Consider the following 27,585-nt stretch of genomic DNA (forward strand, 5'->3'; position numbering starts at 1 on the left):
TCAGTATTTGCCTTACATTATAAATATAGTCTGTCTGTGAATCACATGTTTAACTTTGTGTTCTTCAAACATTCAGGAGTGCTCAAACAGGTTTTCTGGTCATTTAACCCTCATAGCTTTCTAATTTATTATTACTGTTTTTCTGCTTAGTCAAAATACTACTTTTTTTTAATGCTGAATAACAGTTTTTTGAATTATAGAATTATCATTTGCCAAGATAATTTTCATGTTTGTGGTCAGTACATCTCTTCCCAGTAGGGAAGTATAGGGAATCCTACTTCAGAAGCAAAACAAAGCTCCAGAAGATGAATAGTGAATAGAGAAGCAGCCAAGGGCTGTTGTTCCCTCCATCCCCTCAATGTGTACATGGACACACACACACTCACAAGAGTAGAGGAGAGACAGTGTAGCTTTGTGCAGCAGTTCTCAAACTTTTTGGTCTCAGGAAACTTTACACTCTTAAAAATTAATGAAGACCCCAAAGAGCTTTTGTTTTTTGGGAGTTTATATCTATCAATATTTACTTTACTAGTCATTAATACTGAGAAATTTAAAATAATGTATTAATATACTTTAAAATAACAATAATAAGCCCCATTATATTTTAACATAACACATATTTTAGAAAAAATAGCTATTTTTCCCCAAATAAAAAATGTTTAGTGAGAAGAGTGGTGTTATTTTACATTTTTGGAAATGTCTTTAATTACTGATTAGTGGAAGGCAACTAGATTCCCATATCTGCTTCTTCATTCCGTCTTTTGCATGTACTATGTTGTTTTGGTTAAATTATAGGAGGAAAATATGACCTCACACAGATACATACTTTGAGGAGAGAGCAGTATTTAATAGCCTTTCCGGACAGTTATGGTTCTTCTTCTTTGATACTATACTAAAACTCAACAAGTAGTAATTTCTTATAGGTTAAATGCAAGGCGAAATCAATAAACTCTTCATAATCTGTTATACATTAAAATCCATTAGTTTATTTTTCACTTTGAATGGATCTTTTACCCATGCCTGATTTTGTAACATTATGCATTGGTCATTTGGAAAGTATTGGCCCATTGAGTTATGCAGATCTTCCAAATGTTGATACATTATGCCATACAATATCAAAAAAAAAAGATCACATTCATTAATATCATCACTGATCCCCAGAGTCTTCCAGTGTTTGGTCAGACTTATGGTAGTGGTGCTGAGTTTTCTAAATTTTTTCCTTGAAAGCTCGAATTTTTTCATTGTCAATGAATATTTTTAGTCTTTTTCCTTGAAGTGAGATCGCTTTCTTCCCAGATCAGAATAACCAAAGTTTGTCAATTTCTTTCACATAGAAGTGGTGTACCATAAAAAGAAAACCTGACTGTTTTAGCTCACAATTCATATAATTGCACATGTTTTTCTTCAAAACAACTATCATACTTGTGTATGCAGTAAAAGTGCTTTATGGATACTTCAGTTTCTTCACACAAAATATTGTCCTCAAAGTTTGAAATTTCATAAAATTAATTTTACTGCTTCATCAAGGATATTCTTAAGTGAAACCGGCTTTAAAATTTTTTTTTTTCTTTGCTGTGAGTGCCTGGCAGTGATGACCACAATGATTCTAGCACAGTGTGCTGCCCCTGCCTTGATTCGCGGTATGGTTCCAGCAGTTTTACCCACTGGTGCATTTGTTCCATCAGTGCAAATGTCAAAACAAGTGAAAAGGGCACATACATCTTAATATTATTATTAAAATAGTTTTGACCTCATGGACTCTCTTGAAATGATTTCAGGGTTTTCCAGGGTCCATGAACGATACTTTGAGAGCTGCTTGTGTAGTGATTTAAGAGCGTAGAGCACAGACCCGAGAACCAAACGAATCTGGCTCTGTCTAGCTGTGTGATCTAGAGATCTAGGACACATAATTACCTCAGCTTTATTTGTAAAGTGAGCTTATAATGGCACTATATCATAGGATTCCTGTGAGGATATGAGTTAATATATATAAAGCTCTTAAAATAGTACCTGACATAGAGTAAGCCTATGTGTTTACAAATTATTTTCTATTATGCAGATTTATGTATCTATTCCATTAATTCTGGATAGTTGAAAACTCCATTCAAGTTCGTTTCACTGCTCTCAAATAGCTTATAATTAAACCAGAGCAAATAGATGAACATATTTTAGTTCTGAAGACCCTCAGAGACAGTTCTTTGTATATCTTGTTTATATCACTTCAGGTTGCAGAGTATACATTGTTTTTGTGGTTTTTTTTTTTAATTTTATTTATTTATTTTTTCCCCCAAAGCCCCAGTAGATAGTTGTATGTCATAGCTGCACATCCTTCTAGTTGCTGTATGTGGGATGCGGCCTCTGCATGGCCGGAGAAGCGGTGCGTCGGTGCGCTCCCGGGATCCGAACCCGGGCCACGAGCAGCGGAGCGCACGCACTTAACCGCTAAGCCACGGGGCCGCCCGCAGAGTATACTTTGAATTGCTTTGATAGCAGTGATGGAGGAGTAAACACGTCCATTTGTATCCTATAGCTGGGTTCTCGTATTGATCATTGTGTGCTTTTGAAAAGATTCCTTCTGCAGTTTAAATGGCCTTGAGAAGTGTGTTCACCTTCTAATTGGCTAGAATTAAAAGTTAAACAACGATTTGTATTGCTTTCTGTAATTTTTTGCTTTCAGTTCATATATTATTTGCATCCTGGATTTATTTGCAAGTTGTTGACTCTGTGACACACTCAAAGTTTTAATTCTCTTTTTGTATGTTCTTCACCCAAAGCTTTGTGCTAAGAGGCTAGTTATCATCTTTGCCCCACAGTGTAGGAGGAAACTGTTGAGTCTCTGAGTATACTCAAAATTAATCTTTCCTTAAGTTAAATCCATCATTTTATCCAGAACACACAGGCTATTGATTGCTTCTATCTTTTTTGAACATGTTTGCCAGAACTTCTGATTGAAAGTAAAAGTAGCTTAACTATACTTTTGGGGCCAACAGGAGCCTTTATGCTATTGATCAATCACACTGAATTAAATTATTCTGTTAGAATAGTAAATAACAATTACCTGAATTTGTATAATATCACTAAATATGAGATGGGGGTGGGAAGGAATCTGAATTTTTTTTATGGAAGTAACCTCAAAATTTGCCCTCCACTTTTTTTTTTTTTTGTGAGGAAGATCAGCCCTGAGCTAACATCCATGCCAATCCTCCTCTTTTTGCTGAGGAAGACAGGCCCTGTGCTAAGATCTATTGCCAATCCTCCTCCTTTTTTTCCCTTTTTCTCCCCAAAGCCCCAGTAGATAGTCGTATGTCATAGTTGCACATCCTTCTTAGTTGCTGTATGTGGGACGCTGCCTCAGCGTGGCCTGAGAAGCGGTGTGTTGGTGCGCGCCTGGATCAGAACCTGGGCCACCAGTAGCGGAGCGCGCACACTTAACCGCTAAGCCACGGGGCCGGCTCTGCCCTCCACTTTTAAAAGAAGTCATGTTATATCATTAATATTCAAATTATACATTCTAAAGAAAGTAAAACCAAATTAATTCTTTGAAAAATTTCAACACTTATTGTATTATCTATTTGCATAAAAGGGTAATAAGTACAATTTTTTTTCTGTCACGTTTGTAACCAGCAACAAAACTCTATTCTTTTCTGATTAAAACTTTAAATGAACTCTTCTATAAAGCTCTGATATTACATCTCTTCATACTATCTCAGTATTCTTCTACATATCATAATCACAAAACGAACTTTTATTATTTTGTTTTAACCAAGGGAACTTTGATGTAATTTGCTAGGACCCTACAAAAGATCTGGAATAATTTCATATTTTGTTTTAACCTCATGTTTATCATTTGGTTTTTGGAGTTCTATGAAGCGCCTTTCACTCTAAGTTAGACTAGATGATGATCAGTCTTCTCACCCTGGCCAAAAGGTAATGCTTAGTTCAGTGACACATTCAAAAGGAAAGTAGAGAGATTTCCAAGCGTTTATCTTAACTTTATTTTTGTTGATGTATGTCCTTTCTTGTATTTTTCTGCTGTTATTTGATTGAAACTAAAGTGTTTCTTAGTAAACTCCAAGGACACATATGTATTCTATACCTAGGGTCCAAAAGTTTCCGATTCATATGCTTATACGCTGTTTCTTCAGACTTGTGTACACCTAAGCTCTTAATCCTTTCCCCTGAGCCATCTCCAAAAGCACACTTCATATTTGGTGAAGTAAGAATTGTTTCTAAAGATTGTCCTTGGATTCAGTTATAGAACAGGAAAAGGGTTTGCAATTCTGAGAGTTCCCCTGGCTCCCATGGCCAAAACAACTGAAGGTTTCTGGAGCCTGCATAGGTCCCCCTCTTAATAGTATGGGCACATCTTTTAAAATCTGAATTAACAAAACAGAAATGGAGAACATTATAATAAATCTGTATTTTCTTATGGTTTTTAGATTTATAAGTATAATTTTATTTATTTTGATAAATAAAAAGCTACTCTTTCAGGCGTATAATAGTAGACAGAAGAAACTTTTCTTAACATTAGGATATTTCCACTCAACTTGTTCGGTATATATGAACATCATATCTTTAGATAGTAAACATCTTCCAACATTATAATTGGAAAGTTTACTTTTCGAAAAGTTACTAAATAAATGAATGATTATTTTCTACATAAAGTAAAAGTCTAAATCACGTTTTTAGAGGGTTATAGGTTAAATCTGTGTTCATCTTTCCCATTACATGTATGTCCATAAAACAGATGTAATCCTGGCTATGGATATCTTATGCATTCAAACTCTGTAGATTGCTGAACGTTTGGCAAAGATAATTATATACTTTGGCTTGGGATGTGGAAACAGCAAACTTTTCCATTTTCCATTATGTAAATTAGCAGTGGAAATAGCTATATATTTCTCTATGATGCTATCTTGCTAAATATAGGTAACTCGGATTCACTTCTATTAGAAGGAATAATTTGCCATGAATTGATGGTCAAGTTTTTGGTATAACTTAAATTTCATATTAACATTCTCTCATCGTATGGAAGATCCAGTCTTTTTCAATAATTTACTTTTTCCTCTAAACTTCTACAGAATTATAGCTTCTAGCAAAATTAATCAGACAATTCTGGTGACTTGTTTTATAGGATATCCTTATATTTTATGTTTTTTTTAATAAAAGAGACAAGTGTATTCTTGCCTAAAGAAAAAAGATTTGAGTCTTGTCATGATATATGTGGCTTCCATATCTCTTGTTTCTTTGTGACTCTCTCTTAATTCTTGGGATTGTTGAAATTTTGGCAAATGCAAAGATTTTAAACTTGCTAGTTTAATTTTGATGATAAAATAGATAGACATTAAATTGCATAACTCAAGAAGAAAATATTTAATGAAGTAAACTAGTTTATAAATTATATCCCACATCTACTTTAACAAATATTTGAATACTGTATTCAAATAAGTATTTGATTATCACATTTAAGGCACTGGGCTGAGAGTATATTATTCTTATCACATTTATAAATAACGACGATATCTAGTGAACCTTCAGCAAATGGCTTATAATTAAGTTTGAATATTGCTGAGGCCCCACTTTTTTTTCACTGTTTACAAGTCCTACAGTTTTGAGGTGACCTAATGTTCATTGGTGGCTCTAGAAGACAATGGACAGGAAAGAGAAAAGAGGTGACTCTCAAGCAGTCAGGCACAAATAGCACTGATTGTTTGCTGTGGCTTTACAGAGCATTATGTGATATGTTCTATTTTTAGATTTCACTTAACTGTTATGTTTTTACTTTCATTCAATTGCTAATCAAGAGTTTCCTCTGTGAAGATGTTTTTGGTGTTCTTGGAACCACATGGAGCTTTCCCTTTAATAATAATACTGTTTGCTGTGGTCCCAGGCATCTGACCTTTAAAAAAAAAAAAAGGCAAGTCACTTTCCTGCCTTTAGTATGTGGTTAGGAGTGAGTTGGTCCATTCACATCAAGCCTAATTTGATGTGAGTTAGCACTAACCTTTGACAAAATCCCTGGTTTAAAATTTAGACTAGAAAGAGACAATATATCTCACTGTTTAAATCACCCAAAAGGGTAACAGTACTGTTTGTAACATTTCTCCAGTCTTCGTTCCTAAATCTGTTACTCTGCTATGTAAAGCCTTGGTTGCTTTTCAGTACTTTTAAATTTGTTTGCAGAAGGTGGAGCCCAGAAAATGTGCCCATCATTGAATGCTCTAAGTTTAGCTGAGGAAAAGCAAGGCTGCCGTAATGTTTCTATTCTAAAAAAGTTGTATTTATCTGAGTTACAGGACTGGTTTACATAAATGAGAAACTAAGATTTTCCATACACCAGGAAAAGTTTCAAAAGGATGACTTTTGTGCTTGCCACTTCATACCCACCAAATGTTACAAACAAATGCTCATGTCTGCCATAGGCCATTTGTGGGTGTACGTAATTGTGGTTCACAAGTCATTCAAGCCCAAGACTTTTCCAGGTACAAATGAGAAAACCTCAGAAAATTAGCCCTCCTTCTGCATTTCCAGAATGAGGTTTAGCTTTTAATGTTTACAAATTTATTTTTTGCATAAAAGTATCAGAGGCTCACTTTATTTCAGGAAGGAATTTTAACACCTTTGGTGTGAAATGGAGCTATTGTAATCTTTGTCATATGTAACTACATTGTTGGTTTTGGGGACTGAGATTTAAAGATGTTAAAATCTTCAATAGCTCGCTTTATGTTAGTTAACTTTTAAAAAAACCTTTTGTACATTGATCAATTTTTAATGTGACTCCATTGCTTACTTTGGCTACTAAGGTGCCAAATTTTGTTTTAAAACTCACAAGAAGATTTTAATCAGTCACTTTTTCATAAGGAAACCAGAAAAGGTTTCAGTGAAGTTGTGTTTAGTATCTAGCAGTAGTCTTATTTCTTATTATGTAGCAAAATGGCTTGTCCTTAGGCCAACAAGAAAGAAGTCCAGCCTTAACGAAATCCGTTTTACTACTCTTTTTTCCATTTCGTACATTAAAAACAAGCAAACAAAACAAAAACAGCTCACAGGGATCTTTCTTATTTAGAGTTTTACAGCTTTACAATTTACTAATTTAGTGTGTGATTTTGCTGAACTTGTTCCAAAATATGAAATCTGAAGTAGTTGTTGCTGGTTCTAGAAACTTCGTCTTTTAAAGTATTTTTGAAGTTGAAAACTTTTAGTAGTATTTCCTTTGGAAGGGTTTTTTAACCTATTCTGTTTTTTGAGGTATCATTTCTAAAAAGTTGAAGTATCTCTCTAAAAGCACCTTACTAACACTACGTTTTTCCTAGGGGTTCTTGAATTATCTCCATTTTGTTTCCTGATGAAGAGTTTTCCTTACTTAAGAGAAACTCTCTTCAATTAATCAAATGAGCATTCTCTACAATTCATATTGATCACATAGTTGATTTATTCCTGGGTAATTACCATTACTTAAGGTGATTAGATTGCCATAGCTATCTTAGTTTTTCTCTAAGTCAAGTACAATGTTTTGGGGGGTCATAGACTGACAGGAGAAGAACACGAATACATACATATATACACATGTGTGCTTTCTAGCTTTAGTTTCCAATTTAATTAACCAAAGATCCAGTATTTTATCAGAAGTCAAGTCAAGGCAGAAGCAGAAGCAACATATCTCAGCATTGCTTCTTAGCCACCATGGCCCCTAATAGGGATCAGCAGTTGCTAATAACAATATACATGCAAGATAGGGTCCCTGAGTCAGGAAAGTTCATTTCTTGCTATGTCACTACCCTTTACATTCACTATTCTTAAAGAATTAACAATCTGTGGGCTTCAAGGGAATGTTTATAATTACTAGACTTTCCTGGTTCTTGAACCAAACTCAGTGTTAGCAGGGACACTTTCTCAAGAGGGAGAAAGCAGGGTTAATAACCAGGTGTCCTCTGCCTCTTAACTTACAAGTGTTCTGGAAAGCCCATTTCCCCATAAGTATTAAAGCTGAAATTTATAACTTGGAATCTTAGAATAACCTAGTAAGCTCTTGATTTTTTGCATCAAAGGAACAGAAAAGTATGGTAATCTTAATTGACCAAATTTGTAAAATCATTTATATTTGAATTTATAATGATTTTTATACTCAAGTTTGAATGTGTCATATATGCTTAGACTATTTATACTCTATAATACTCTAAAATAATGAATCATATTATGAAAACTTTACTCAAGAGGAAGTAAGAAGCTGTCTGGTCTATCTCTTCTTTGATAGGAAAAGAATCTTTCAAAACAATGCAAGATTGGACTACAAAAGGAAAAATTATTTCTCTACTCACTACACTTCTGACACCAAATGTTTGGTTTTCCACACCAAGCCATTCTCCATAGACACCAAGTAGATGTCTTACAATTTATTTCAATTCTGATACTTACTACCTGGAGTTAGCGCACATCTCACAGGTTTCATACATACTCACCTCCTAACTTCTGTCCCCTGTTGCATCCCATACTTCCTTATACTGTAGCTTTTTTACCCTCAAGTCCCACAAGACTGCCCCCCACTTCAGGTGCAAGTAGTGGGTTCCCAGGTTACCCACTTTTCTGACTTGGCTACATATCTGGGGTTCCCACAACCCCCTTCTCAGGTTCAATAATTTGCCATAATGGCTCACAGAACTCAAGAAAACACTTTTGTTTACTGGCTTATTATAAAGGATTTTATAAAGGATAGAGATGAACAGCCAGGTGAAGAGGTATATAGCATGAGATCTGGAAGGCTCTCAAGCACAGGATCTTCTGTCCCTGTGGAGTTTAGGGTGCATCACCCTCCTAGCAGGATACTTTCACCACCCAGAAGCTCTTGAACCTCCTAGTTCATGGATTTTCATGGAGGCTTCATTACATAGGCGTGGTTGATTATTAACTCAATTTCTAGGCCATCTCTCCTCCCCAGAGGATGGGGGTGGGGTTGAAAGTTCCAAGCTTTTAATCATGGCTTGGTCTTTCTGGTGACCAGGCCCCATCCTGAAGCAATCAAGTTAGCCCAAGGGTCACCTCATTAGAACAAAAGACACTCCTATCACCCAGGAAATTCCAAGGAATTTAGGAGCTATGTGTAACATGCTCCTATCACCCAATCACTCAGGAAATTACAAGGGTTTTAGGAGCTCTGTGTCAGGAACCAGGGGCAGAGACCAAATACATATTTTTCTTCTTATGTCACAGACCATTTTCATAATTTTAATTCAGTGCTCTTTGTAAATTCCTAACCTCTGTGCCTGACATATACTACGTGCTCAAGAAATGTTTATTGAATGAGTGAATAAGTAAAGTACTTGTATCTATTAAGTACTTTCATTAGGCCCTGAAATATATTAGGTGAACAGAGGTTAAAGATGTAAGGACAAAGTTTTGGTCCTTAAAATATTTGTTGAGAAGAAATCTTCATTCAGTATTTATCTACTATACATTGAATTATGGTGGCCTCTCTGAAGATTCCAAGAATGAGGAAGATGAGGGTAAAAAAAGCTATGGTATAAGGAAGTATGAGATGGGGCAGGGGACAGAAGTTGGAGAGTAAGTCTGTATGATATAAGCAGTGTTAAAGGAATTCAATTGACTATTGTGAACGAGGAAAGCTTAACAAAGTAGGTAGCATTGAAGCTAAGCCTTAAAAACTGAGTAGGATAAAGTCAGGTAGAAGGAGGTCATTCCTTTTTGGAAGGGATTTGAGAAAGTACTTGGAAGCAAGAAAGCACAGGGCCTGGTGAGGGAACTGGGAGAGGCCCAACTATCGCTATAGGCAAATATGGGAAAAGAAGTGTTGGGCTGGAATGTGGAGATCTTGAGGCAGACTGTTTCAGCGATCTATTTAAGGTTTCTGAGCACTACATTAATAAGATGGATTACAGTGGTGGAAGACTGGAGGCAAAATAGATCAGTTAGGAATCTGGGGCAGTTATACAAGGAAGAGAGTAAAGCATTTGAAACGAACATAGAAAAAAGAAAATAGGGAAAAGTTGGTTGTGAAAGAAGAAATGGCAACTAGACATGGCAGCTGATTGAGTGCCCAAAGAGGATGGAATGAAAGAGGATTCCTGACACTTCTTACAAAGGACATGGTAACTACCTGAGCAAGGCTATCTGTGGCCAGAAGACTGCAGATTATCAACTCCCTTAGACCTAATCTCTAAGGACTGTCTTTGGGAGGAAACTACTGCAGAAGAGTTTCCTGTCAGGGACGTAGACCTTCAGGCTTGCCCTCTCCGGAGCCCAATCTCCAGGTCTGTGTCTGGGAGTCAGTGTGGTGGGGACAAGTGAGTAGGTGTGCCAGGCAGAGAACTGAGCTCTGCAGGATGCTCAGGAGCACCAGCAGCAGGAGCCAGACAGGGGAGGAATGACTACTGCACCTGAGCAGTGTCCTCAAGGTGTAATGGATGTGAAGATGAAGCCTTCCAAAGGACTGATCAGAAGGAGTTGGCAGAAAAGGGAGTTTGTTGTTGTTCTTGTATGTGTTTTTAACCTTCTTTCCCTTTTCATTAAAACAAAAGTAATATGGGGGCTGGCCCTGTGGCGTAGTGGTTAAGTTTGGCATGCTCCTCTTCGGTGGCCCGGGTTCATGGGTTTGGATCCCAGGCGCAGACCTACACCATTGGTCAGCCATGCTGTGGTGGCAACCCACATATAAATGTGGAAGAAGATTGGCACAGATGTTAGCTCAGGGCTAATCTTCCTCAAGCAAAAAAAGAGGAAGATTGGCAACAGATGTTAGCTCAGGACTAATCTTCCTCAGCAAAAGAAAAAAAAAAGTAATATGTACTCACTAAGGACATTTTAGAAAACAGAGACAGGTAAAAAAGAAGAAAATTTTCACCATCTATATAGAGCTACCAATATTTTGGCGTAATTTCTACAAGTCTTCAATAAAGCAGGTTTCTTCAGCTGGAGGTAGTGGTATGCACCGTATAAATGCAAAAGAGAGCTACATGCTGTGATTGCTTGTTACTATTTGTCAACAGCAAGTAGATAGAATTCAGATCATAAAAGGCTTTTTGTGTTGTTGGGGAACTGTTGGAGAGTTTTAAGCCAGGGGAGGGGGAGCATGATCAGATTTACATTTTAGAATGGTTCCTTTGGCCATAGTGTAGACAGTGTTTTAGAGGGCCCAAGGCTTGATGCCTGGAAACACATTCTGAGGCTGTTCCAGTAGCCCAGGTCATAAAGGGCTAACTAAGGCATTGGGAATGGGGAGTGGAAAAGGAATTTGAGAGTCTTTTAAGGAAGAATTGACAGGCTGTGTTGATTGATAAGGTGTGGAGGTGGAAAAGTGTGCTATACTTCACTATTTCTACGTTATTACATCCCCTCACTTTAAAACTGTCTCAATTAAATGTCCCCCAAGAAACTTCACATTCAACATGTCCAAAACAGAGATGACCACCATTCTTACCGAACTTACTCCCCATCCTAGATTTCCTCTCTCAGTGACTATGTCCTCACCCACCTAGTTGCCCAAGCTAGAAGTTTGGAAGTCATCCTAGACTTGTATTTCTGTAATGTCTACCTCTACATCTAGTCATCACCAAAACCTACCAGATCTTCCACTTAAATCTTTAAGATCGATTTCTTTACATCTTCATGGCCACTGTATTTGCCAAGTTCTAGTTTTTATTTTTGACTTAGAAGAGGGGTTGGCAAACTACAGCCTACAGACCAAATCCATCCTGCCACCTGTCTTTTGAATCACCTATTTCTGAAAGTTTTAATAGAACATAGCTATGCTCATTGTTTACATTTTGTCTATTGCTGCTTTTACACCACAGTGGCAGAGTTGAGTAGTTGTGATTGTGACCATGGGGCCCACAAAGCCTAAAATATTTACTATCTGGTCCTCTACAGAAATATTGCTGACTCTTGGCTTATAATGTTATAATATAACTGGCTTCCCTTCCTTCAGTCTTCAATCTGGTTTACTGTGTTGATGGAGTAATTTTCCTAAACACTGTTCTATTCATGTCAATCTCCCTTGCTCATATTTCTTTAATGGCTCCCAAAGGCAAACAGAATTAAATCTACAACTCTTTAGCATAGCAGGTGATGAGTTCTAGTATAGTTTTTCAAATTCCAATTCTTCCTCAAAATGCCTTTGCCAATAAACCCTGGATCTTCAAGTCCTTTGTAATGGCTCACTTTAAAGGGACCATTTACATGAGAACAACCTCTATTAATGTTAATGTTATGAAGTTTAATTTTTCAAGGTCTCGTATAGGGATTCTTTGATGAATCTGTATTTTTATGTGATGATTTGTCTTGGAGGACCCCCTCCCATTGGTTGTCGGTTGCATATGTCAGTAAAAAGGAAGGGAGTAAATATTATTGCCAGACATTAGCTTTACTTGTTCAGCAAGAACTCTGAGGCTTCCTAAGATTTTAACACCTCTGCTTTTTTTCATTTATTTTGTGATTCTCAAAAGATCACTACTATATATTATCCAGAAACTCAGAGAGCCCTTTATGGGCTTCCAAATTCACCACAATGGAAAAGTTAAAGATAGCTTTCTATGCAAGAGAGAATAGGAGCATGTTTTGCTACATATATGAGAGAGTATTCATTTTAGCATCTCAATTCTAGTTAAATCATATTGAGTTGGGTTTTTTTTTTTTTTTTGAGTGTTGAGGCATTTTATTTGCAAGTTTAGTCTCAAACTCGATTAGTGACATAATTCCCCGGAGAGATTGGCAGTATCCAGAAATCAGTCCTTTTTTTACCCTCCATTCCAATAAAACTTAGTATTATATAAATGTCTTGGTATATCTGCATATAGGAGAAAGAATTATAACAGAAGAGAAGAACCTTGTTTTCTAGGTTGAAAATGAAAGGAACCGATAAATTTTGATTTGGGGAAGGTCACAGATGCTTCAACGAGGAAATTACTTGCTTATCTCTTTCTGAAAATTAACAGAATTTTTTATAGTACTGGAAAATCAAAATGGAAATATAGTTATAGCCACTCAAGTACCAACATTGATTTTTCTTTTTTTAATAAAATGTACTGGAAAATTTTTGAGAAATATCAAACTTAGTTGTATGATTTCATTTAAATGCTAAACAAAAGATACAGAGTAAAAATCTTTGCTCATTTCAATTCAAGATTTATTGAACACTTACTAAGGGCAAGGCAGTTAGATGCTCATTCTATGTTGAAAACTTAATCACGTTTAATTTATCTTACTCATTTTCTTTTCCCTTTTCAGGTGAATTCCAACCGTTTTAGAAGCTAATAAAAATTTCAATTCAGTACTTGAAATCAGATTTTCAAACAGTTTGCAAGCAATTATTTCAGTGCATGACATAGCTTATCAATATAATTTAGAGAGCATCGCCTATTGTTATAATTTCTAAAACATGATATGTTACCTAAATTACTTTTCTTATTTCCTGAAGTAAACTTTCACTGGTACTGAAACACAAAAGATGTCCTTAGAGATGAAAACATAAATAATTGGCTAGAGTACTTCAGTAATTTTGTATCTGCTGTTAACTAATGCCTAGGATTAGTTCATGTTTATATGTGCACAAGTGAACCCAGTGACCACAGTGACTAAAAACATTTTTAATCTCTTTGGATTGTGTAAGTGCTGAACAGCTAAAATCTCCAGCACAAACGAAAATGAAATAAATGGCTACTGATAAGATGTTATGCTTTTGTCATAACCTTAGCACAGAGCACTTTGCTAGCAGCATTTATTAGATATCTGAGAGCTGCTTGGGGGAAGGAAAAAAGAGTCAAACACAGTTTCAGTATCTGGCCACAGATGATTCAAGAAGTAATCAGTTATTTTAGTTATTAAATTAAAGGCTTACATTTTCAAGTAGAAAGAAAACCTAAAATTATAAATGATTTCAAATGAATTAGCATTCCTTTGAAAACTTATCAGAACAATTTGAACTCTATTTTAAGAGAAAATGACTTAGAATTATATGAGTCCTATTGCCTGTTCTTCAGGGCAATGGGCTAATGGAGTTGCTGGCAAAGAAATTAGAGACTGTGGTCTTATGGCCTAACCCTTTATATTGAAAGGTATTCATATGAAAGAACTAGGTTATTTCTGTGCGCCCTAGAGTCCCTAGGACAGAACGAGAACCAATCAATGAAAGTTACTAGGAGGCATGTTTGAGTTCAACAATAAGGAAAAACTTCTAACAAGTAGACCGGGCCCAAAATGGAATGGAGCTGCCGTATCACAGAGAAGCACAAGTGTTCAGATGGGTTTGAATGACCCTTTGATGGAGGTGTATGGGGGAGGGAGTGGGATTTTTATTTGTGGTTATAAGAAATGAACGTTAAGGTTCCTTTTGACTCAAATGGTGAACCCTTGCTTTCCTCTGAGGGAGCAGTGCAAAACTTCTGGACCTTATTTCAGCATATCATCAAGAATTTAATTCATATTTATTGAGCACTATCGTATGCAAAATATTGGCATAATTTCAGCCCCCTTCCCCCTCGGAATTTACTTTTTAAAAAACTTTTTATTTTTAATTGTGGTAAAATACAGATAACAGAAAATTTACCAGCTTGACCGTTTTAAGTGTATAGTTCAGTAGTGTTAGTATATTCATGCTGTATAACCAGTCTCCAGAACTTTTTCATCTTGCAGAACTGAAATTCTATACCCATTAAACAGCTCCCCATTTTCCCTTCCTCCCAAGCTCCAGGCAACTACAAGTCTACTTTCTGTTTCTATGAATTTGACTACTCTAGACACCTCATATAAGTAGAATCATACAATATTTGTCTTTTTGTGACTGGCTTATTTCACTTAGCATCATATCCTCAAAGTTCATCCAAGATTTATAGTATATGTTAAAGTTTCCTTCTTTTTTAAGATGGAATAGTATTCAATCCTATTTATGTACCACATTTTGTTTATTCATTCATCCATTGATGAACACTTGGGTTGCTTCCACGTTTTAGCTATTGTGAATAATGCTGCTATGAACATGAGTGTGCAAATATCTCTTTGACATTCTGCTTGTAGTTCTTTTAAATATATGCCCACAAGTGGGATTGTTGGATCATAAGGTAATTCAACTTTAAATATTTTGAGGAACTGCCATACTGTTTTCCATAGTGCTGCACCATTTTATATTCCCACCAACAGTGCACAAGCATTCTGATTTCTGTACATCCTTGCCAATGCTTGTTATTTTCTGTTTGTTTGTTTTTTTTGATAGTAGCCATCTAATGGGTGTGAGGAGTACCAACATAATTTTGACGTCAGTGCCTTGCATAATACCCTACAGATAGCAGCTGCTTTATAAAAGCTTATGGTTGAGATGTACTAAAACTTTGTATTATGTTTTCATGAAGTGTTTGCTTTATAAAGTTGATCTTGGATAGAGATTATTAATAGAGTCAATGTTCTGTGCTTTAGGATAAAATAAAGAAGATGTCTTAGAAATAGCTCTTCTTCTGGCTGTTTCTCTATTAATATTCCAATTTTCAGTACTAATGTTGACTTTTATGTGTTATTCTCATAAATACTCATCACTGTCCTAGCTTGGGGTTATAAACTATCCATAGCTTTAGTAGTGTGCTTCTCTCTTTGATTCAGCAATTTTTTATAACAGTTGTGAAGGACACACATGCTGATTCCTCTACAAGAAAACTATTCAATGCACCTAGGAATTAAGATTTTTGGTTTTTTTTTTTAAAGGATCTTGTCAAGAAAAGAGAATCTGGTTTACTACATTTAGAGTTGTGGTGTTTAGGTTTTCTCTTTCCCTTTCCTCCCCTGCAGTGCCTACAGGTTGATATGAGATCACTGGTACTCTGAGCCAAGTTTATAGTTAGTATGGTCATGTTTAAACTTTTGCTATCTTGGATAAATGCTTGATAACCTCAATATTAATGGTCTAACAATTAGCAATTCTTGGCCTTTTGAAAAAGAGATTTATTGTTGGTGTCATATTTGAAAAAAATGATTTGGGAATAAATAAGAAAGAGAGTAGAAAGTTTTCACTCCTAAGTAATTATCGCAGAACTATGTTGTAAGTAGTGTTTTGTTAGCAATAAATGAAATCAACGTTCTCAGAGACTTGTGTGTTTGTAACTAGAAAATATGTATCTTTCTCTGAACATGTTGGCATAATAAACAGTCAGGTGCTTTGTAGCTGCCTCACCTTGTGTAGATAGTGTTGATATAGAGCAGGGCTCTGTTAGTTCTGTGTTTAAAATGAGGAGGTTTCAATTAATTTACTGCTTCTTTGAGAGCAATGTAAGGAATGTGTAAGGTATAGTTGTACTCTATGAATCAAAGCCAAGTGCTGTGAGGCTCAAACAAGTAGAACATCTTTTAACCTTACAGAGGTAAATGTTTATGGAATAATGACCAAAGCAAGCCTACACAGTGAGCAACTGGGAGTGATCTGATAACACTGTACCTACTTAAATAATGTCCCATCATGACCATTTCATAAATAATATTTGGTTGAATACAAAAAGATTCTTCAGAAAGCTTCTTCAGGTTCTCCTTTTTACTTAAAAGGACAAGACAGATGAGGGTATGGAAGTATGAATAACTATCAGATTGAATACATGGGAGTAACCTTTTCTATTCAGATATTTTCCATCACACTTGCTTTTACAAAAGAAAATTCTTTCTGGATTTAATGCAGTCTCGTTTTGGGCCTCTAAGGGATAAGCAAAGAAAGAAAATGACTGTTTATAAGAAATCCATAATATGAGCAGGTCAGACATAAATTCAGCTGTTAAGAGGAAGCTTGGCTTAAGGGGAATTATTTTAACGTCACCATCCTCGTTAGTCAAAACGCTTACAGATCATTCTTTTTGGATGCAGATTTTGTGTTTTTTTGGATGACTGCAATCTCCAACAATAATGATTTATTTATTTATTTATTTATTTTAGCAGTATCTCACATTCTATTAAAAAGCAAAAAGGGGTCCTTTGGTGGGCCAATTACATTGTTGGCACTTACCACCTGATATTAATACTATGGACACAATTGATTTATTCTAATTATTTTAGTTTTTTAAAATGTTGATATGTCTATGCTTTAATTAAAGCTTTTGTAGAGCATATTTTCAAAAGCAAATGCTAATAGTTTTCCTAATTAGAAGAAATGTTATGAAGTATTTACTGTAAAACTGTGATAGAGTTAGCTTTTTAAAATTTTCTCAAAACTATTCCTTGTATTTATATTTTGAGAGCTGTTATGCCACTTTCATACTTATCTTAAAGAAATTTAGTATATATATGAGAGGTTCCTAGATTTTAATCTGAACTTTTAATAGTTTAACTTTTCAACAAGTTTTTGCTTTTTGTTTTGTAGTGGTGACATTTGGGGTAAGAAATTTTTGAGTTCTGTTATTGCTCTAGTTGCAAAAGTAATTCCAGGAAGACTTTAGGGACTTGGATCATTGAGGGATATCATGTTCATTAGAAGTAAAGAAGATCATATTCAGTCAGTGGTAGTTTTAAGTGGTAGAAATTGTTTGAGTTAAAGATAAGCATTTGAAGGAATATTTGGAGGCAATAGAAATTGACTTATTCTTAGTTGTCTTTTCCTAGCCTTTCTGTATAACAAATCTCATTTTTTATTATTCTGAAAACCAAATCTGCATTAAATTTTATTATTTCTGTAAATGATTTCCATACAATAACACTTTGTGATGGACCAGATGTTGTTAGCTAATGTAACTAGTCCAGGTTGAAAATATAAGTATGTTGATAAAAATCTATAAATGTGTAAATGCCTATAAAGAATAGTAATGTTTTAGTAGCAAAGAGAAAAGTGTCAGTTGACAATGCATTTTCCAGTCCATTCTCCCTGAGAAGGTACTAGATTAGAGATGTTGTAAGCTCTTGCTTGATTTAAGGTTTGAGTAAGTTAACATCTGGGTGATGTATTGTTTTAAAGAATAAAGTCTAGGCAGCACCTTTTATTACCGGTTTAAATTTCAGTATTTAGCCCATTCATCACTGCCTAATAAAGACTGTACTTCCTTTTTCATCACATTTACTCACTGACTGGTGTTCTACCACTGTCCAAAAAAAGACAAAGACAAATGCCTATGTATGGGCAGGATATGCTCAGTCAGGAGTTCACCTGATGGCTACCAGATTTAAGTCCAGCAATACAAAGCCTATAAAAGAGGAACCCCTGACAGGGACCTACTGTTGGGTAATTTAAGAATCACCTGTTAGCAGCTTTTGGCAACCTGGAGGGCATGTTGAGTGCCTGTTCCACATTCATACCCAATTTGTTGACTTTGAAAAAAGGAATCAAAATAATACTTAATATATTTGTATTAATAAGATAACATTGCTAAAATACTAGAAGTCAGGGAATCATTCAAAATTGCCTTAATAAGTCAGAAAAAAAAAAAGACTTAAAAATGGAAAGCCATTTAGTCAGGTCAGATTTACCAGAGTAGTAGAAGAAACATTGAATCAGAAGTCAGTGATAGATCTAGATCTCCTATTGAAAACTCATCTTGGGCCTCATTGTATTTTCTTCTGGGTTTAATAAATGATTATTAGAATTGTTATTACACTTTACATCATTTCAGTATCGATTGCATTTAAAGGAATAGCAAGGACTTCCACAAAATTAAACATTTCTGCTTATCAAAAGACATTGTTAAAAAAATGTATAGGTGGCCACAGATTGGGAGAAAATATTTGCAACTTGTATATTTGATAAAGACTTGTATCTAGAATCTTACCGTTCAAAAATAAGACAATTTTAAAAATGGGGAAAGGACTTAAACAGATATTTCATAGGAAGACAAATGGGTGGCCAATAAGCACATGAAAAAATATTCAACATCATATTCAGGGAAACACAAATCAAACCACTATGAGATAACACCCGCTAGATTGGCTAAAATTAAAAAAAACTGAGAAAACCTAATTTTAGCAAGGATGTAGCAAACCAGAACTGTAAAACCCTAATCACTAGTGGAAGTGTAAAATATGACAAGCAATTTCACTTTTTTTATGAAGTTAAGCATACACGTACCCTGTGTCCCATCATGCCTCGGTATTTATCATGCCCAGGTATTAATCAAAGAGAAATAAATGCATCTGTCCACAAAAAGACTTGTACATGCATGTTTGTAACAGCTATATTCATAATAGCCAAAAACTAGAAGCAGCCAAATTTACATCAACAGGCTAATGGGTAAACAAACCATGTATATTCATGTGATGGAATAGTAGTCAGCAATAAAAAGAAACAAACTACTCATACGTATTATAATAGCTTCTTTGAATCTCAAAAAACATTTTGTGCTGAGTGAAAGAAGCCTGACACCAAAGAGAACATACTGTATGATTCCATTTATATGAATTGCTAGGACATGCAAACCTCATCTATGGTGATAAAAACCAGAACAGTTGGGGGCCAGCCCAGTAGTGCAGTGGTTAAGTGCGCGTGCTCCGCTTCGGCGGCCTGAGGGTTCTCAGGTTCAGATCCCAGATGAGCACTGACACACCACTTGTCAAGCCATGCTGTGGCAGCATCCCATTCCTCTTCTAGAGGAAGATGGGCACGGATGTTAGCCCAGGGCTGATCTTCCTCACACACAAAAAGAAAAAGAACAGTGGGCAAAGGGTGGGGATGTGGCAGGGATGGCAGAGATTATGTGCAAAAGGGGTACAATGGAAGTTTCTGAGATGATGAAAACATTCTAGAAGTATGGTTTACACAGATGTATACATCTGACAAAATTCACGGAACTATATACACTTAAGATACAGTTTGTTACATTGTATCTAAATTATACCTCAAAGAAAAGAAAATTTTTAAAAAGATAGCAAGACCTGATTAGAGTTTAGAATAGAATGGCAAACATCATTAAAGTGATAGGAAGTAGACCTATCAGAAATGGTAAAGTTACTAGAATATTTTGAGCATATTGTGAAAAAGAAAACAGACCATTCATATCAAAGCTTGTCTAAAGAAGGTACTATGCATACACGCAATAAGAAGGCAACATTCTAGAAGCAGAATCAGATGATTTCTTAAGATATTTTTGTATTAGGATTCTGTTGTATTAGGACTCTATTATTTTGATGAGTGCTTATTATGTCTCAGGGACCATACTGAGTCCTTATGTTGATTTTCTCATTCTTAGACCTTTTCTAGAGAGTGTGAAAGTTTAAAATGTGATTGTTTATTTACTTTTGAAACTGTAGCATCAACATTTTATTGTTGATAAAATTAAAATTTAACAATAATAACAAGTATTTATTTGGCATGTCTTATGTACACACTCTTCTATGTTAATTCATGAAACCCTCTCAACAACCCTGCCAGGTAGTTACTATTATTAGACCCATGTTTGAATTGAGAAGCCATGGTCAAAAGCTAAAAAGTGCCAGAGCAAAATTCCAGCCCATGTAGTCTCACTTCACATAATCATGCATTTAACTGCTATGCCATACTTACCCTACCATTACATTCTTAACCTGTTGTTAAAGCCATCATATTTTCATGGTTTGTTCATTTGTTGATATTTAAATGAATAAAATATTATTAGTGAAAGAATTGCAATATTTAATATGATGATAGTAGATTTTAAAATATTTAAACCCTCAATGTGAATAAAATGCGAAAGTCATTAACATTTATAGTAAATAAAACATCAAAAATCTACATCTGTCTAAGCAGAGCTTTCGCCTGCCCAGGCTGTTGGGGCTGAGTGCCTACATCACCCCATGAGCTGCTCTGCATGGGATATCAAAGCACACCACCATCATGCAGTAGATGTCATCAGATAAGGCTTAAAGTGCTAGCCCAGACTCCAGATTTTCAGACTAGATTTTTAATTTTTATCTTGGGTTGTTTTGACTATGTTTTATGATGGGTACCTGTTTAACACAAGGATCTTATTGTGGTGTTTTGGCTTTTAATGTTGTTAATATGACTGTGTCAATATTTCTGGCTTAAAATTTCCCATCAAATTTTTGAGTGGGTATTTTACATGTATAACAGTATGTTTTAAACTGTTGTGATATAAACACTTCTGTTTCCTCTTAACTCCGAATACTTTGATCCAACTCTGTGGGGACCATTTGAAATGATTAATAATGGTGTATTTCTTTAAAATATATTAGTTACTCACTTATGACTACTCTTGGTATGTTATCAATATATAAATGACTACACATGATAGCACAGTTCTGTTTCAGTTATCTATTGCTGTGTAAAACCACCCCAAAACTTAGTGACTAAAACAAGAAACTTGTAAGTCTGTGGATCAGGAATTTGGACAGGGTACAAAGTAGATGGTTCATTCTGCTCTACTGTATCTGAGGCCTTAGTTGTAGTTCCTCAAGTAGATAGGAACTACCTGGGACAGCCCATGGGACAGCTCAGCTGAGGTCATATGTCTGGGGCCTTGATTCCGCCTGACGGACCAGTTCCTCAGTTCTCCTCCAGGTGTGGCCTCGCCATGTGCTAGCTTGGGTTATCTCACAAAGTGGTGGTCTCAGGTTCTAAGAGGGCATAGTCCAAAAGTACACACCCTAATGTTCTAGTAATTATCAAGCCTCTTCTTGTATCACGTTTACTAGTGTCTTATTGGCCAAAGTAAGTCTCATGGTCAAGCCTAGTGTCAGTGTGGGAGGGGACTATACAGGGGATGAATACCAGGAGTCATGGTTTACTGAGAACCACCAATGTAACAGTTTACGAAAAGTGCTTAGCATACTTCTGACTTCACATCAGGTATTCAGTACTTATTGACTTAAAAATCCAGAACATTTTTTGCATGTGCTTTTTCTATTATTGTTTATATGAATTGTTTTATTTTGCCATGTTAACATTTAATATGTGAATAAAGTTAGAAGAGTAGAGAGACTTGAATAGGTGACTATTTTAAATGGATATCCTTGAACAGAAGCCCTTCTATTTGCATAATTTAGCAGCAGAGATAATACCAGATCCTAACTGCCATTGTGCTGTCTTATATTATACCTCCATTCAATATTTGCATCTCTGTAAGAATTTAGGTCATTAAAGTATCATTCTCATTACTTTCCAGAAGAATGTTCAATGTCATGCTCTTTGAAGACGAGACATAATGATTTTAATGCAGTGTCTTCCAATGTTATCATATAATATCCTGTCATATCCTATGCCTCTTGCTATGAGGGTTTAAAAATCCATTTTAGGGGAATGTTTTATGTGTAGAGCACAGAGTGCTATACATCAAGTAGGTTTGGTGTATTATTTCAAATTCTTGGTGGCATGTAACACAACCCTTTTGGTTAATTTAAGCCACAAATGAACGTATCAGAAAGATATTAGCGAACTGACAGAATTGATGGGAAGGCTGGAGAGCCAGGCTGAGGCAAGATGCAAGACATGGCCTAGGTTCCTCCAGCAGACCACTCCTTCTGGCAACATCGCTACCATGTATTTGCCACCACAGGTACTGGCATAGCCCCACTACATATTCACCACTGTGTTACTGGACTCCATGCCAGTAACTATGGCCAGCTCAAATAATCTTTTTAAAACTTTCTATTATAAAAAAAAAGTTAGGCACACTAGAAAGTAAGAGAAAATAGTACCAAAAAAAAAAAAAAAAAAAAAACCTCTATGTACCTATCACCTAGATTTAACAGTTATTAATAGTTTGCCCTATTTGCTTTAAAATAGTTTACACAAAAATAGATAAATTACAGAAGTCATGATGTTTTAGCACTAATAACTGCAACATGAATCCCTTAAAAAAGGACTTATATAACCATAATACCATCCTTGTATCTAATAAAATTAATAATAATTCCCTGATAATCATCTAATACATAGTCCACATTCAGATTTTCCCAATTGTCCCCAAAATATCTTTTACAGTTATTCTGTACATGTTAGGATCCAGTCAAGGTTTACACGTTGAATTTTACTGTTAGTCTCTTTAATCTCTCCCACCCTCCATTTTTTCTCAGACCATTCACTTGTTGGAAGCAACCAGATCAATTATCCTATAGAATGACACGCTTTCTAGATTTGTTTGATTTTTTTTCCTTTGTGATATCATTTAACTTATTCCTCTGTCCTTTGTATTTTCTGCTAACTGAAAGTTAGATCTAAGACCTAATCATGGTTCAGACTAAATACTCTTGGCATGAGTGATACTGTGAACTGCTTACAGTGTCACATCAGGGGGCATATGATGTCTGGTTACCCCTCACTCAAGATTGATGAAGGACTTTCAGGTATTTATAGCCAGTCTTCTCTATTGTAGAGTTACATTTTTCATAGCAAGTATTCTGTGAGGTGATACTTTAGTATTACGTGAATATCTAGTTTCCTATCAAACTTTTATGTGAAGATTTTTGCATCCATTGGTGATTCTTATCCTGAATCAGTTACTTCAATAGGAGTTGCAAAATAATGGTTTTCTATTTCTATCATTCCTTCTCTATTTATTAACTTGCATTCTTCTATTTAGAAGAGCTTTCAGTCATTAGCTGAGGCTTTTGGTTACTTTGAGATATAATTACTATTGCAAAGGCAGAATAAATCCTTAATTCTTTCCTTTTATTACCATTTTTTATAGTAGCAAGTACAATAGTTACCTCTAAAGATGGTAAATGAGTTGTTTATTTGTCTTAGCTTTCTTTTTTATGAGTATTATTTATGACTCATGGATTTTTACATATTGATGAATCCATCTAGTTATCTTCTTAGAATATTAATCTTAAAATAACAGTACATCTAGAATCATTTCTTTAAAGACTCTACTTATTTTGAAACCTTCCAGACACATCTGTCATATATTGTGACTAAAGAAAAGTGATCTGGATTTAAAATATTTAGAACTCAGAATAAGTTATAATATCCAAAGTGTATTAGAAAGGCTTAATTAAAATAATCTTAAATGTACATAACAAAGATTTCAAAAGTTACTGGAACTTGAGACCACTGTCTGTCAAGGAGCTTTCTTAATTAGAGCCTCAACTTTCTCATCTATAGAACAGATGATAAGCTCATGCCCTGCCCACTTTCTGAGACTCCAGTGAGATTATATGTGTACACAAACTGCTGATGTAATCTGAATATGTGAGTCAGAGACCAAGGCCAGTGATTTTATCTCCAAGTTATCACATTAACTTTTAGGACTCCCCCCCAACCCCTACCAAAGTATAATTCTCTATTGGCAATTGACAAGAAGAAATAGATCACTGGTTGATTCTTAATATATTATATGGTCCATAGCAGGAAAAAAAATACCAGAAAAAATTACTAGACTGTGAGAATAATCATATTGATAGCTTGTGTTTACTTAAGGCTTACAATATGCCAAAGCAGTAAAAAGCACCTTATAATCAATATCTTATTTATTCTTCACAATATCCTTATAAAGTAGGTACTATTATCCTCATTTCAAGATGATGAAATTGAGGCTTAGAATAGTCGTTACTTACTCCAGGTTGTACAGCTAGTGAGTGACTGACCTAGGATTTAAATTCCAGCAGTCTGACTCTAGAGCCTATACTTTTGATAGGGATGGAGTTCAATCTATAAATCAATATGAAGAGTATTGCCGTCTTAATATTAAGTCTTTAAATACCATAAACATGGAAGTTGTCCCACTTATTTAGGTCTTTTGGATGATATTTCCTAGTTTTCAGTGTACAACTCTTGTACTTCTTTCATTAAATTTATTCCTAAGTCATCTATTTTTGATGCTATTACAAATGGAATTGTTTTCTTATTTTCATTTTCAGATTGTTCATTGCTAATATATAGAAATATAATTGGTTTTTGTATATCGATTGTATTCTGCAACCTTGAAGAACTCATTTATTAGTTTTACTAGTATTTTTATGGATTCCTTATGATTTTCTATGTAAGATCATGTCACCTCCAATTTGGATGTCTTTTATTTCTTTTCCTTGATTAATTGCAATGGCTAAATCTCCAATACAATGTTCAATAGTAGTGGCGAGAGCAGATATCATAGTCTTGTTCCTGATCTTAGGGGAAAGCATTCAGTCTTGCACCTTTGAGTATGATGTTAGCTGTGGGTTTTATATAGACACTATCAGGTTGAAGAAGCTCTCTTCTATTTGTAGTTTGTTAAGTGTTTTTATCATGAAAGGGTTTTGGATTTTTCAAATGCTTTTTCTGCATTTATTAAGATGAAAATATAAGTTTTGTCCTTTATTCATTGATATGGCATATTACATTAATTGGTTTTCAGATATTAAACTAACCTTGCATTCCTGGGATAAATCCCACTTGATCGTGGTGTATAATCCTTTTTATATGTTGCTGGATTCAATTTGCTGCTATTTTGATGAGCATTTTAGAATCTGTGGATTTTAGAATCTTTATGGATCAAAATCCATAAAGATTTTGATCTGTAGTTTTCTTGTAGTATCTTTGTCTGGTGTCGCTATCAAGGTAATACTGGCCTCACAGAATGAATTAGGAAGTGTTCCTTTCTCTTCTATTTTAAGAGGTGTTTGTAAAGAATTGGTATCAGTTCTTCTTTAAATATTTGGAATAATTCACCAGAGAAACCTCTAGTCCTGGGTTTTTCTTTGTGGGAAATTTTTAAATTACTAATCAAGTCTCTTTACTTGTTATAGGTCTATTCAGATTTTCTATTTCTTCTTGTTTTAGTTTCAGTAGTTTTTATCTTTCTAGGAATTTTTCATTCCCTTATAATTCTTGTTATTCTGTAAAGTCAGTAATGATATCCCCTCTTTCATTTCCGGTTTTAGTAATTTGCGTCTTTTCTCTTTTTTCCTTTGGTCAATCTAGCTAATAGTTTGTGAATTTTGTTGATCTTTTCAAAGAACCAACTTTTGGTTTAGATGATTTTCTCCATTTTTCTATTCTCTATTTCATTAATTTCAGCTCTAATCTTTATCATTTCTTTCCTTTTGCTCGATTTAGTTTTAGTTTGCTTTTCTTTTTCCAATTTCTACATTATTGATTTGAGATCTGTTTTTAAAGTATGGGCATTTTACAGCTGTAAATTTTCCTCTAAGCATTGTTTTAGCTGCATCTCATAAGTTTGGGTATGTTGTGTTTTCATTTCCGTTAATCTCAAAGTACTTTATTTCCCTGGGCATTCTTATTTGATCCATTGGTTGCTTAGGAGTGTGCTGTTTAATTTCTAATTTGTGAATTTCCCAAATTTCTCTTTGCTGTTGATTTCTAATTTCATTCCATGTGGTCAGAGAACATACTTTGTATGATTTCAATTCTTTTAACTCAGCTATGTTGAGGCTTGTTTTATGGCCCAGCATATGGTCTATCCTGAGAATGTTTCATAAGCACTTGAGAAGAATGTGTATTTTGCTCTTGTTGGGTGGAGTGTTCAGTAGATTAGAACCCACACTTTTGATCACTCACTACAAAATATGAGAAGGAATGTAGGAAAAATGTATGACACTTTTGCTTTGACATTTCTACTGAAGTACTTTATAAACATTTCACAAACTTGAGCATTATGGATAAATAGAATTTAGCAGTTCTTACAAAAAGGGAAAAAATTTGGGTTAGTCTTAAGAATGGAAGAAAGAAAGAGACTCAACATTTGTTGAAAATTCCCAGCAATACTGTGGGCCTTACTCCTTTTTACACATGAGGAAGCAGCCTCAGGGAGTTTTATATAAACTTTCCCAATGTCACACAGCTAGTGAGTTTTTGAGCCAGGATTTGAACCCACATCTTTCTGATTGCTAAGCTTCTTATCTTTCTGTACAGAATTTACAAATGGAAAGTGATACTTGCTTTTGGTATTATTGTTGTTGTTGTAAATAGATATGTTGTAAAGTTTTATGATATAGGAGATATTTAGTGTGAATTTGCACTTTAACAAGTTTCTATTTTATTGGTACACTTTTTATGTGGATGTTGAAAGGAGATGAAATTTCCTAATAAAGCAGTCAGTGCTTTATCATTAACTTATTACTAACAGCTGGGAGAGCAGAGCTAATCAGAATCTGAACCATGTGGTAAGATTGCAGTGAGTCTAAGTTTATGGACTAAGTCAGAGGTCTGGGTAAAGAAAACCTTGTTGGGCATTAGGACAAACCTCCAGTGTGAATTATAAGGAATTACCCTGCAAATCAGTGGGGCATGAGAAAGTAATCTCTGCCATAATATTCCAGCACTTTTTAAGTAGACTTGACACCTCATGTGAAGTCTGAACCATATACTCCAATGAATGACATAGCATACCCCACCTCAGGATTCTTATAGCATAGTGAGAGTTGGAGGTTACTTTTAATGCAGAACATTAGGACTTATCTCTAACCCTAACCTCTTCTCTCCCACACCTAGTGAAGCTCTTCAAAGGGAGAGGAGGGGGAATGTACTTTAGGAGATACCTCTAGAACCCGTTTGTTGTGCTTTGTTCTGTTTTTTATGTTAGTTTTGGACATTCACTGCTGTGTCCTGTACCAGATTTACATCCTGTTGAACCAGTAGAAGTATTATGGTGCCAGTTCTGAATGCACATTGTAAAACCAGTGTGCAGTAACCTCCACAAAGCAAAGGGCAATGTGTTGAAAATTCATCAAGAAATTACCGTGACTCTAGAAGAC

The 27,585-nt window shown here is 35.1% G+C and overlaps 1 protein-coding gene across 3 annotated transcripts in view; it reads left to right on the top strand.

Annotated features, from left to right (window-relative positions):
* CWC27 (CWC27 spliceosome associated cyclophilin) overlaps positions 1 to 27,585 on the top strand; it is a 225,396-nt gene that overhangs the window by 58,427 nt on the left and 139,384 nt on the right. The gene's annotated exons all lie outside the window — the stretch shown is intronic.

Source organism: Ceratotherium simum, chromosome 18 (genome assembly GCF_057802395.1).
Source record: "Ceratotherium simum simum isolate JZ-2026a chromosome 18, ASM5780239v1, whole genome shotgun sequence".
NCBI classification, from domain to species: domain Eukaryota; kingdom Metazoa; phylum Chordata; class Mammalia; order Perissodactyla; family Rhinocerotidae; genus Ceratotherium; species Ceratotherium simum.